This window comes from Sycon ciliatum, chromosome 11 (assembly GCF_964019385.1).
Source record: "Sycon ciliatum chromosome 11, ocSycCili1.1, whole genome shotgun sequence".
Classification (NCBI taxonomy): domain Eukaryota; kingdom Metazoa; phylum Porifera; class Calcarea; order Leucosolenida; family Sycettidae; genus Sycon; species Sycon ciliatum.
The window spans coordinates 13,947,819-13,961,788 of NC_088653.1; positions in this window are offsets into that span (position 1 = coordinate 13,947,819).

Here is a 13,970-nt window from a genome sequence, read left to right on the forward strand (position 1 = left end):
AAAAGCTCAAGAAGATGGCCGAGCGCATCGCCGTCGGTACATATTATGAGGAAGCAAAGCGAGATTTGCTTGCCTCGCCCGGAAGGACGCCGGACAAGGCGTGTAAGACTTTGCTTACAGACAAGCAGCGGTCAGAAGAGTATTCGAAGCCAGTGGGAGGATCAGATCCAAGGCCCACTGGGTCGGTGCAGTGCATGGTGACATCGGTCGGAGACGCTCAGAAGCAGCTGGAGTCTCGGCCGAACGACGTAGAGGCGCAAGAGGCGCAAGAGTTAGAGGCGCAAGAGTTAGAGGCGCAAGAGTTAGAGGCGCAAGAGTTAGAGGCGCAAGAATTGGAGGCGCAAGAGATAGAGGCGCAAGAGATAGAGGCGCAAGAGTTAGAGGCGCAAGAGTTAGAAACGCAAGGCGTAGAAGCCGGGAAAATGAGAAGGGCGATGCTACTGGTTAGCACGGAAGAAGTAAGCGGCGAGACTGTGTGGAACACAGAGATCCGATGTGTGTCCTCGGATTCCGCGCCCGCCCCGGTTCGAAGCAGTGTACCGGTGACCATGTCGTGTGTGACAGCCCACATCGTCGAGCTTTATGACTTTATCGGTTGCGTGTTGTCTGGTCCAGCGTCTGCCCCATGTCGAAGTGGATCGGTGACAGTGTCGTGTGCGACAGTCCACAGCGGCAAGCTTCGCGATGTCGAGTTTTCTGAATCGGTGGGCATTAGTGATATTCTACCATGGCCACCACCGCAGCAGAAGATGACGCGTTGTAAGCCCCAAATCGTTTGACTTGTGAGTTGTTGTACGGCGGTGAGAAGCCCTTTGGTGGGGAGAATGTTGTGAAACCACAAGTTCTCCAGAGTGAAAGGCCTTCTCGCTTGTGACATTGTGTTCGTTCCAATGCAGTTGTATTCCGACTCCGCCGTACCGTTGATGTTTACGACGTAGTATACGCTACATGCGCTATGTGCGGTTTGCTGAGTGCGCTGTAGTTGTATGTTGTATGTGTATGCTTTTCTCATATACGCTGTCATTTTCACGCTATAACTACCTGGTGGTTTTAGTGTTAGTCATTCAGTTAGTTCAGTTGTTCATTCAGTCATTCAGTCATTGTTCATTGTTATTAGTCGATGGAAGTGAAATATACTGTTGAGAATAAATAGTTGTCCTCGTGCCGTGTGGGGTCGTTCGTTCCTGATACTTTAGAGAACCAGAGGGTTCGCAACAACATAGAACACAGGGAAGTGCAACAATTGCGATAGCTTTGGTATTTATTTCAATAATCACGGAATACATGGATGACATCCACTGAAGTATGAGGCCCTACCAGAAAATGTTCTTCTACAGCCATAATCGCTCATTCCACGTTGACTTTTTTTCTTACGTTCCCCGTGTTATTGGGTACTTTTGGACCCCAGAAATGTTTTCGGTGGTATTCTTCCAAACTTGCAAATAATCCCGACAATCTTAAAAGCTGTCAACAAATGCAGTTTGGTCACAGTTTGGTCACAGCATTTTTTATTGGTCTATGGGAAGGAAAAACAGCAAAAAATACCGAAAACGGAGGGCTTGCAGGATTACCACCCAAAACGTTCCTGGAATGCAAAAGGATCCCACTATACTGGGAATGGAGGAAAAGTCCACATGGGATGAGGGTTAAATTGGAGTTTGTCGCGAACCCTCGCCCATGTCCCCTCCCTAAAGCCTTAAGGTGTTACTCAACACACTGCAAGAGACAGGCTGCAGCGCTGACCATCACACCGTTTTCTCTAGAGGTGCTGTATCGCCAAAGAGGTTGTAGAGATTCAACGTGGGAGTCGGTTTGCACCTTAACACGATCTTCGGCGCATACACGTGCTTCAACTGAATTGTTATTACGGAGAAAATGCGTAGCACCACTGAGCAGTACCATTTTATTGTACTAAATGATGCACGTTCCGACTCCACAATCACCTCCTTATCGACTTACGACGAGTTGTTTCTCTTCCCACTACAATTGTAAGCAATCACACGGCAGCACTTGCCCAGAAGAGACGGCGTGAAATTTTCACGGTTTCGACTGGTGCGGCTGGATTTGATATCTTACGTGTAGAGCGTATGGCTACATTTCTCACAAGTTTGTTACTTTGCGACAATCTTTCCTACAAGATTTGTCAGAACAGTCATTATGCATTAATCAACCTGAACACCGAACGTAACCTGCACACCGAAAGTATTCATTCTTACTCGCACTTGCCTGATTTCGTGTATAACAAGTTTTAGCTATCACCTCTAATCTAAACAAGAGCTAAGACTGAGTTGTAGATAATCCATCACCTTTGTTTTCACCTTTAAGTACTTGGTTTCTAGAGAGTAGCAAGCAGTGTTCATCAGGTTCATTTGAAAGAGCAGAGCAGCTGAAATCTGGTCGGTCACGTTCGAAGGATTCATAGAAACTGAGTCCATCACAACCCCTGACAAGTTTGTATGAAGCTGGTGTTAGCCTAGCAATTAGCTAGAATATGGTCAATATAGCAATATATTTTACCGCCATCAACCCCGCTTCTTATGATGATTGTGAAGAGACTGTTCCGTTTCAGCAGGTTTTGAATTTGAAATTAGGTCCCACTTTACTATTGGAGAGCTGTACCACTCACGACCGATGCGGTTGCCTGTGTATAGTCATGAATCTTGGAGATTGCAACAGTGCTTCGCAGCCATTTGATGGTGTGGCTGAAGAGAACTTCGTGCGTGCACTGGGTATTCTTCATTTGGCTTGTCGTGAAGATCTGTGTATAAAAGTTATCGATTGTCCTAGCCATTGGGCGGCTAAAGTTTTCGAGAAGCTTTGTTTCTGGCGAACACCAGATGACGTCAAAGGATCTAGGAAAATTGTCCATGTAGAAGTAGAAAGCAGATCATCATTGGAGACGCTCACACCCAGTCATCTGTACCAGGAGTCATTACTGAATTGTATTCACAGAATATACCCCGAAAATCAAGCTAGGAGGTGCACTTATAGCTGGGTTGGTTCTATGTGGTGCAGTGAGGAATTATACTTCAGTAGTGAAGTCTGCTACCCAAGCATTATTTCATGTTTCAATATAAAGTGCATACACGATTGCGTACTGTCAGGCTCGAGTTCGAGATTCCCATTTGAAAATGTCAGAAAGTTTGTCGTTTATGTCATAGCCTTTCTTATGGAAAAGCGAAATGGTTGGTGTAAAGAGTTTACGATATATATTGCTGGATGTGAGCTATGCCCAAGATTAGTGGTTTCTGCACGCGTATTTTGCCTTAATATTATACTTCCTCCGTATACAAAAACTTCGTGACTTTTTTTCAACGGTGTTTTTGAGCAAGAACCTGCTCAACGAACCGCGCCAAAGGCTCTCATCGACAACCCACATTCATGTTGAGGTAGGTTTGGTTGATCCCGAACAGATTCTCCGCGGAAGCCATGCGTGTGAGGACGTTGCCGACAGGAACTCACGAGTCAGATGAAGAAAAACTAACAGTTACTTGCACTAAACTGACACCGTGACGAAGTGGAGCTCGCGGCTAGGCTGGAACACGGAGTCACGCAGCACTCGCTGCCATGAAACTGGCCAGGCTCGTACTTGCGGTGCGCGGCCCCATATGCAACGTGAGAACAGAAATCAGTTCCGCTCGCACGGCAAGATGAAACATTTCAGTCGTCGTGCAACCAGCGCTGACTCCGGTCGGAATGTCGACGACCTGACTTTCTTCGCCTCTCTCCAGTCAGACGTCTTCGTCGTCGTCTAGGGGAATCGCAGAGACCTCCTCGAAGCCGTTGTAGAATGCTGGGAGGATTATCCTGCCGAGAAAATGCGAAACGTGTGGATGTGTTTGAGCGACTCGTTTCACTGCATAATGGAGGTCGCGGGTTGGAACGACTGAATATAGTCGACACCGATTCGTGCACAGCTCTGGCGATGAAGAGGACGTAACCAAAGTCCCGCGTCGGATCATCCCTGCAGCTGAAAAGAATCTGAACGAAATGCGAGCGGATGCAGCGACTGTTGGGGTGGCGGGGTCAGCGTCGTCAGGTGACAATGAAAAGAGCGACGAAGACTCTGAATACACTCAATCTCATTCGTCTGAGTTGCTTTTTTCTTTGTATATAGCTTGTAAACAGGTTAGACAATGCCACGAGGGTTATTCCAAGTCAAAGGGAACAATTCCAGAGCTGTGCGCAGCCTTCAAAAAAAAGTCACGAAGTTTTTGTATACGAAGGAAGTAGCTGACTTTCAATCCTTTATGCCACACTTCATGTTCTACAGGATTAACCTTTTGTGCAATTGGAGCCATTCCCATGCGAATGAATGCGGATTATTGATTGATGTAGTTTGTTCTCTTACGTGGTATTTGACATCAGATGAAGAATTTCGAGAATCTCTGATTGCCAACTATGGTACAACATGTCTTTCCCCCAAACCATGATCACAGATTTTTGGAACAATAAAACCGAGCTTTCATCTAAGGTGATTGATTTGCTTTTACTCTTATGCAGTGGAAAAATTATTCTCATGAACTTCTTATACTAATATACTAAGATTTGGCTCACGGACTAAAGGCGATCATAGATCATAATGACGCGTCGACGGTCAGATTCGATACACACGTGACACAGTTTGGGTCGCGCTCGTGTGTCGCGCTTCGCAGCTCGAGCGCGCCCATGATGAGTCTCGCGCTTGCGGCAGGCTAGCCGCTTGCGACAAAAGTTGTCTTTTTTACGAATTCTGTGACGTCATGTTTTGGAAGAATGTCCCAACAGTCATTCGCGAAGATCTACATGCAGCGCAGTGATACTTTCGCTTGATGTAGCACCTGTGCGTACTGCACCTACAACGCCGTGCACCAGGCTTTTCGGCTATTTTCCTGAAAGTCCTTTGCACGAGTGTTTCTCTCAGCACTTGGAGTTTTCTTTGATTAGCTCCTTTGCCCTGTCCTCTGTGAGCTTCAAAGTGTGTCCGCCAGATTGGTCTCACTTACTAGAGATATCGACATGAGCTGCAGTTTCTTCGTCAGCGATTTGCTGGTGATAGCCCTTCACTAGGCGCTGTACTGTGCAAGCACTGAAATTCAAGCCGGCGAAGCGCTTTTTCAGCTTTTCTATACCTCCCCGGGATAAACAATCCTTGCCATCAGACAGCTGGAAGTAGACAGAAACTGTATTCTCCATCGCTCAAAAAATGCCACATCTTGTCCTATTTTACGGACTCGAGCGGAGGTCGCAGTGTTTTCTTGCGCTGACGGAAGTGTTCGTCGGCGGCAGCTCCGTCAAAAAGACTCAAACGAACCGATCGCAACTTCTGTGATGGTTTGTGCTGCCATGTCGTCGGATGCAATGGTCAGTGGTTATGTTCGGATGGTGAATCGGTGGTTCCATGCCGTGTGGCACAGGCAGAACACCAAAACACCAAGTGAGGAGATAAGCGCCAATTTTAACCGGGCGGACCAAGTACATGTAGCTTTTCATTCTGGGTGTGATTATTGTGAGGTTTTGTGCGAAATTTTAATTTTCAGCTATCACATTTCGTTAATTTCTTACTTTTTAGACGGGGTCCATGGACTAGAACACAAGAACTTTTTTTAGAAAACTGCCATAAAGCAGTTTTTATTGCTATAATTTCTTTAGTTTTTTTCTGTCACCAATCAATGGAATGCCCTACATGTATATCAATACAATAATAAATGATGGCCTTCACATCATATCAATACCGTATTATACGCATTGATGTGCAAGCCTTTTCTTGCAGAAAATGGCACTAACATGTTCTTCTGCAGGGAAACATGTAAGTAGTGGTGGACCGCGAGTCCACGATTTTCTAAAACAACACAGCAAAGGAGGAACAATAAACATGTATTAATATGTAAACAAATACATTGCTGAGTCCGACACCTCGTTCCAACAACTACACTGATCCTGAGGATAAAAGGGGCAAGGCTATGGTTGGCGGTACTGAGAGATAAACAAGGCACTCCATAATAACAAAATCTTCACACACCTTTTTGGTGAGTATGAATGATATCCAGTCGAACCTCTTTAGGACGAACACCAAGAGACCGATGGTATTTATTCTGTGAGTCTGTCTTAACCTATTTTACAATCAGTGAATACAATTGTTTCTCCAATAGACATACGAATAGATTTCTTCTACAGTGAAAGATTCTAAGCCACACCTACTCATTGACTCGTCTCGTATGAAACACTAGAGAGGTTCTGCAAAACGAAAATGGGTACAAACTTTCGTTCCACGTCATGAAGCGCGAAACTTCGCACGAACTAATGTTACTTTCGCCACTTTGGACGCGAAACTTGCAGGGAACGCGAAATGAACAGTCGTACACATTTTCGTGAGATCGGGTCATGGCGTACGTGCAACTGGCCCGCGCAAACTACGAAAATGTGCAGAACACAAAGTTCGTGCAAAAATTCGTACACACTTTCGCAAGGACTGTCGCAAAACTTCGTTCGAATTTTCGTTTTGCAGAGCCTCTCTACTGAACGTTTCTTTAGCAACATGACGGCAACTGAAATAGCAACAGAGAAAGTACGATACATGTACAGCACATTCTTGCAGGTACTACAAACAGATTGCAGATCGTAATTCTTGCTTTGGCGGCAAGAAACTGCATTTGGGGCAGTGCAATCTCGGCGGAACTCACAATATATCAAACAGCCCAGACTCGAGTAAACAAATCCAATCATACAAGTACGAGATCTTCACGAGACGAGACTGCACCCTTTGACTTGTTTCGTATGAAGCAAACAAGTTTACTGAACCTCTCTACAATGGAGATTTTCCCTGATATTCGAATTTATTTCGCAAACTTGGTCAATGGGTCCTTGAACCTTTCCCTCCAGATTGGGAACTGCCACCGATAGTATGCCACTGACCAGTGCCTTACTTGTAACATACCAATGTACAATGAATATGAGTATTTCGACAACACATCTAACATAAGCCTTACCGTCAAGAAGGTGAACTCGCGTTCTTCGCACACCGTAGACAAGGGCAAAGAGTTAAAAATGGATCTAAATCCAAATAAAATCAGCACACGTTTCCGTAAGTGAAAGTGTGAGCATAAGCAAATGAATCGAAGGAAACCGGTCAACTCAGAGATCACCTGTCATCGAGTATTCCGTAAAAGGGGGCCTCGGCAGCGGAAAAGCTAAATTTAGAAAGAGATCTTGTCAGCTTTTCCATTATATATTGCATTCCGCCCAAAATGAGCACACTTTTCGTAAATGAAAGAGTCAACACAAGCAAAAGAATCAAAGGGAACTGGTCAACTCACCTGTCATTGAATAATATTCCGCGAAAGGAGGTCTCAGCGGCGCCGAAACGAAACAAGCCAGGCCAGGAGACAAAATATCCGAAACAGCTCATACGAGAAGCAGTTCCAAAGGAGGAAGTTCCTCGCGCATGCACATCCGAACACGGACTGCACTGCATCACAATGTCTGCCGTGCACGTGCACAGCACGCGGCTACCACCCGTTGGTAGATCTAATCCCGAGCACCTTACGTAGAGACTTACGTAGCCTAAGTGAAATACGAACACCTTACGTAGAAACTTACGTAGCATAGCGATGTCGTTTTTCTTGCCATGTGAACACAATAATAGAAAAGCTGACAGGATCGCTTTTCTAAATGTGTGGCACGGGTTGTGAGCCATTGGAGTGAAAAAATTGTCAGCGCTTTCTAGGTTCAGCCCGGTCCCATAACTCAGTGGTTAGAGCATTGCTCATGACAAGGAAGGTTCCGGGTTCGATTCCTGGTGGGTCTGGCGATGTTTTCTCTTTTCAGGCAGGTAACTTCCCCAACTGATCCTTTGAATTGGAAGTTCTCCCAATCCTTTCAAAAAATTATCACTATCTTTCACTTCTGGTAGGGTCAAGAAACTGACCGTAGCTGGTCCCCTGGAGGAGGGAGAAAGACCCAAGTGCCATCAGCATGTGTGGCACGTGTTGTGAGGTGCCTTTGGAGTGAAAAACTTGTCAGCACCTTCTAGGTTCAGCCCGGTCCCATAGCTCAGTGGTTAGAGCATTGCTCATGACAAGCAAGCTCCCGGGTTCGAGTCCTGGTGGGTCTGGCGATTTATTCTCTTTTCATGCAGTTCACTTCCCAAACTGATCCTTTGAATTTGAAATCCTCCCAATCCTTTCCAAAAAAACAAGAAAACGTTATGGAACTTGACTTTCTTCATTTTTGCTGTTGTTATGAGTGCACAATTTATCTTATTTATTGCCATTTAAAAAAAAAATTATTTTACTTTTTTTTTTCGGCAACGCAGATGATGATGATCATGATGATGATGATGATCGTGTGTTCTCAGATCCTCGCAAAGTCACTGCCTTTGTGTGAGGTCTTCCTGTGCCACGCAAAACTTGTACAAGGCTCATCTGTACTTTGCCTTCACCTTTGCGTGAACAACAAACACAACAATTCAGGAATTTTTTTCAATGAAAAATATAGCTATCTGGGGCTGAAAAAAGAAACATTGTCCTGAGAATTGCACACCAGGGAGTCGTCAAAATGCAGTTCTGTATTTGACAATTACTCATACACATGTAAACATGAAGAAACTCTTTGTGGCAGCACTCTTAATTAAATGGGCCAGTGCATGCAATACCGTGTCTAAGGGCAAATTTTTGGAATTTTTTTCTTTCTTGAAAATCAATCACAGGGGTCTAGAGAACACCTCTGTGGAAGATAAAGTTGGATATCACATTTGAAAGTACATAGAGACCATGATTTCTATGGCATTGTCCAACATAGAATATGCCTCGTATAATGCATTATCTACAGTGTCGCTGAAAGAAGCAACAGTTTTGCGTATCAGCCTTTAGAAGTGGCCAAGACATTCAATGAAGGCTGCCGTGTTCTCCAGTCAAAACCGGGCAACGTTGTCCAGCAAGTTCTTGCGACGTTGAGCTAACAAGAACTCACGTTCTTTTTGTGCAAAGACAACATGGTCACGGAGTGCCTCCGTTGCAGAATTCTTTTCATCCTATGCACGAGGCGGACGAATATCGTCCTGGAGCAGCTCACACTTGTTGCACACATCCATCCGTCGCGTCATGAACTCGATGGACTTGCACTTCTTAGTCCACAGATACAAAAATATACGGTAACCCAAGGTTTGCGATTCACCAGACTGCTCGACATGTTCCGAAAGGACAAACTTGTAGGCAACAGATGTAGGTAAGTTTATGGGAGATTCCCCACCTCTCCCTCTTGGTGCTGCAGGCAAAGGGCGACTGAACACTAAGCTGTAGTTCAGAGAAAAACTGCTCCGCTCTGTCTCCCACTTCAGCACTATATTTATGCCAAGGCACATTGCCAGATTTCCATGTGCACCAGGATGACAGCTATTGTTCTCCTTGTCCACTTGCACACAGTCATGTTCTGCCAACCACAATCATAGAGCTGAATAAACACGGTTCCACACACGATGTATCCCATCACAGTTTATCCAAATGTGATGCGCGTCCGTTTCGTTGCAGAAGCTGTCGACTGATGCACGACATGTCGACAGTCGACATGACAGGATCGTCATACGTGCAGCGCAGCCAGCACACCAATATAAAAAAATGCCGAGGTCCTTGGATTTCATCGTCGTAATGGAGGATTGCGCTCGACGTGAAGCTGCTGAAATGGTAGTTTCGAACGCAGCCACAGCCTTCGAGAATCAGTGAGTCCACAGCGACAATACTCTGAAGCGTGTCCTGCTCATCGTCGCTTGCAGAGTCCACAGAATCTCCGCCGAATTCATCCGCTCTCGACTCGCCTTCAACCTCAATGCAGGAGTCTTTCACTCCCGGATGCTTAGCTGGGGCTTCGTCAGAGTCACTGTGAGCAGTACAGCTGCTAGTTGCCGACTGCTCCGATTCACGACTCGCCAAATAAATTGTCCTCTTCCTCGTCGATAGTAAACCTTGCCGATCTCTTCTGACGCGTCGACGATAATCACGCGAGCGGCACAGCTCAACCGACGTGCTGCTCGGCGTCTGCCGCGAGTGTGTCTACTCAGAGGCCCTTCCTCAAGTGCTACTTCCAACTCCTCCTGCCCCGCCACGTCCATGATGATTGCTGCAAGTCGATCACTTGTCGCTTCTCTTGTCGTCTTGAGATCGATTAGGAATGTAGCCAAGACCCGCGATCGAGCCACAAAAAAATATAACTCTTCTTTCCGAGCGATTTTCTCAAAATTCTAAAAGAAATCGGTTTCCCCCGAAGACACGTTTTCGCATGCACTGGCCCATTTATCATCTGAAATTATGATTCTGTTGTGCTTTGTTGTGGTTGCCATGTCTATTGCTATGACGATTTCTGTCTTCTTCCGGCAACCACAGAACATAATATCACTTGCCGGATCTCTCCTGGCAGGTCTAGTAACATGCGCTTCTGCTATTGTGTTGTGTTTCTATTCTTAGTTTGACTTGTGTGACGTTGAACCAGTCTGTTTGTCTGGCTGTATTGCTATCATGGACGGCAGACCAATACCATAATGGACAGCACATAGTCAACACAAGCCTTGCATTGACTTAGCACCTAGTGAATGCATTGACTGACAACATTCAGAGTAATGACTACAATTTCGTAATGCTAGTCGTCACCCCTCTAGGTCTGAGTTCTAAGGCAAACAGACTGCTCTGTCACTGGAAGTGCAACAAACCAGACGGCGTCCAAAATACATAATGACAAGACAGTGCATGGTGATCTAGAGCCACGATGCGCATCATTTTATACACAGCGTCCTTGGTTTGGCAATCTCTTTTTTGGATAGGATAGACCAGTGCATGAATATAGGATGCCAAATATCAGAAACTGCAACGTATTTCAAAATCTATTATTATAACGCAACGAAGGATAGTGCAAAACAAAATTAATTAATGGTAGGCGTTGATTTGAGAAAAAAATTATGCGGGCTAAAAAAAGAATTAGATCGATCACCTCAGGTATAAGCTGATTTGAATGGAAGAAAGGTGTTTTACTCATGTAAAGATCCGCGGTGATACAAGCGATTGGCGGATACACAGGCGTTCATGGTTTCGGTGATAGAACTGTTGTAACCACGTTTGCCATCAAAGATGAAGCATAATATAATGTTGGAACATTGTTTGCCACCACAGATTCGTCAAATTCGTCAGATTCCTCCTCTGCCCCCGAATACAATCCAGGAAAATATAAACCCATTACTGCTCTGTGCAATTCTACTTCGCTAGAACCAAAAAGCGAACAGACGCCAACTTCTTTTAAAACATATTGAAGCGTAATGGATTGAAAGTCAGCAAGAATATTAAGAAAATATTTGCGAGCGGAAGCCGCCAAACTTGTGCATAGCTCACAGCCTTCGATAAACATGCAGAATTGTTCAGAGTACTGCCATTTCTGAATCAGAAAAGCTAGCATAAAAGCGAAAACATTTCTGAAGTACTGAAGACGTACAGCACAATGTGGCCCTATGTCATGGTGTAAGCAGTTAAAGTTAAAATTATACCTCAAGGGGTTAATTCGTTTTTGGTGCCAGGGCCAGGCCAGAAATTCGAATTCTAACCTCTCGGTCCTCGTCTCCGCGCCATGTAAGCTATAATTAGGCCAGCGAACTTCAATTCTGCCGTAATCAGACCATAAAAGTTCCAAACAGCTCAGTAATGATGTTTGGTATAGATAACTGGATGTGAGTGACTGCCATGGTGATCCAGTTACCATATCCACTTGTACGTTATCCCTACTTCCTTTGTAATGCAGCGTCCATCGCCAGCGTATAAGCGTCATGACAACTTCAGTTGTCCAATGGCTAGGGCAATTGATAACTTTCACCGACAAATCATCACGGAAATCTGTCCGAAGTCTACGCATTGTATTAACGAAGTTCTCTTCAGCGACACGACCAAATTTGCCCAACGCACTACTGCACCGTCCAAGATGTAAGATTAACTTTTCGCATCGGGATAGGTCGAGGGTGGTGTAGCTGAGCAATAGTAAATTAGGACGAAATTCCAAATTCACAACCTGATTCATCTCAAAGTAATCGTGACGAGGCTCACGATACCCATATTGTAAAGCCCGAAAGGCTACTTCTATATTGACCATATTCTAGCTAATTGCTAGGATAAGACCAGTTTAATACAAACTTGTCAGGAGTTATGAAGGACTCAGTCTCTATGAAACCGTCAACGGTGAGGGACCAGATTAAAGCTGCTCTCCTATTTCAAATGAACCTGATTAACACTGCCTGCTACTCTCTAGAAATCAAGTACTCAAAGGTGAAAACATAGGTGATTGTCTACAACTCTGTGTTAGCGTTTGCGTATATGATAATATGAAAGTCGATAATTGTTATACACACAATCGGGTCAGTGTGAGTAGGAATGTGTTTCGTGTCGGTGGTTAGGTTGCATTCGTTGTCCACGTTGCTTAACGTCCATTGACTGTTGAGAATAATATTATACGATGTGACATGTTAGTGAGAAATTTAGACCGCGCTCTACATATTACATATCAAATCAAGCCGTACCAATCGAGACCGAGGCATTACACGTAAAGTCTCACACGAGGCTGATGGTGGGCGAAAACTGCCAGGCGAGTGCTTAGAATAATAGTGTAAAGAGATGGAACATGTATATGTATATGTATAGTACTAGTAATAGTAGTAAGTCGGTAAGGGAGTGATTGTGAAGTCGGAATGTGCAGCATTTAGTACAATATGTTCACCAAGGGGCAGTTTTATATTATGGTACTGCCCCTTGGTGCCACGAAATTGCTCAGCACTAACAATTCAGTTGAAGCACTATTGCCGAGGATGGTGCTAAGGAGCAAACCGATTCTAACGTCGAATCTTTGCCAATATCTTTGGCGGTATAGGACCTTTACGGAAACTGTATGATACTCAACGCCTCAGCCTGTCCCTTGCAGTGTGTTCAGTAAGACAGTATGGTTATGGGGAGGGGACGCGGGCTAGGGGGGGGGGGGGGTGGAGGGCGACAAACTGAAATTTACGCGCTGTCCCTGATCTAAACCAGCCACCGAAATAACAGCCGTACAGTGGTACAGTGGTAAAATGAATTGCTATGCTAACGGAAATATCGCTCAATATATTTTAAACATTCTATAAACAAAGGATTTACAGCTGCGTTTGTGCTTGTTTTCTTTATGTCTCCTATTATAATAATACTCGGGAGAATGAAGTTGAAGACACCACTGCAGCTGTACTTATGGTTGATAAATATGGCGGAAAAGACAAACCTGGCAGTATGGCGGTAAACACGCGCCTGCCCACACACGCTCTAGGCTGCAAGGTTCTGGCACAGAGCTCTCCTTCTCACCACCACCACCATCAGTTCGCGCCTGGCGCCTGGTCAATGCATGGCTGGCGGTATCCGGCATAGAAGGCTGGTACATCAAGTAGCGCATGGCACATAGATGATGACACAGCAACGACATAGCTCGATTGCGACCTACGCTTCGTCCCCGCTGGACTCATCAGGCAATCTTCTTCTTGGATGTTTTCATAAGGAGCTTGACTCGGGGGGGGGGGGGGGGTCATATTGCCGGGTGTGTCTTTACCACCATATGTATCAACCATAAGTACAGCTGCAGTGGTGTCTTCAACTTCATTCTCCCGAGTCAAGCTCCGTATGAAGACACCCAAGAAGAAGATTGCCTGATGAGTCCAGCAGGGACGAAACGTTCGTCGCAATCGAGATATGCTGTTGCTGTGTCATCTTCTATGTGCCATGCGCCACTTGATGTACCAGCCTTCTATGCCGGATACCGAGCTATGTCGTTGCTGTGTCATCTTCTATGTGCCATGCGCTACTTGATGTACCAGCCTGCTATGCCGGCTACCGCCAACCATGCATCGACCAGGCGCCAGGCGCGAACTGATGGTGGTGGTAGTTAGAAGGAGAGCTCTGTGCTAGAACTTTGCAGCCTAGAGAGCGTGTGTGGGCAGGCGTGTGTTC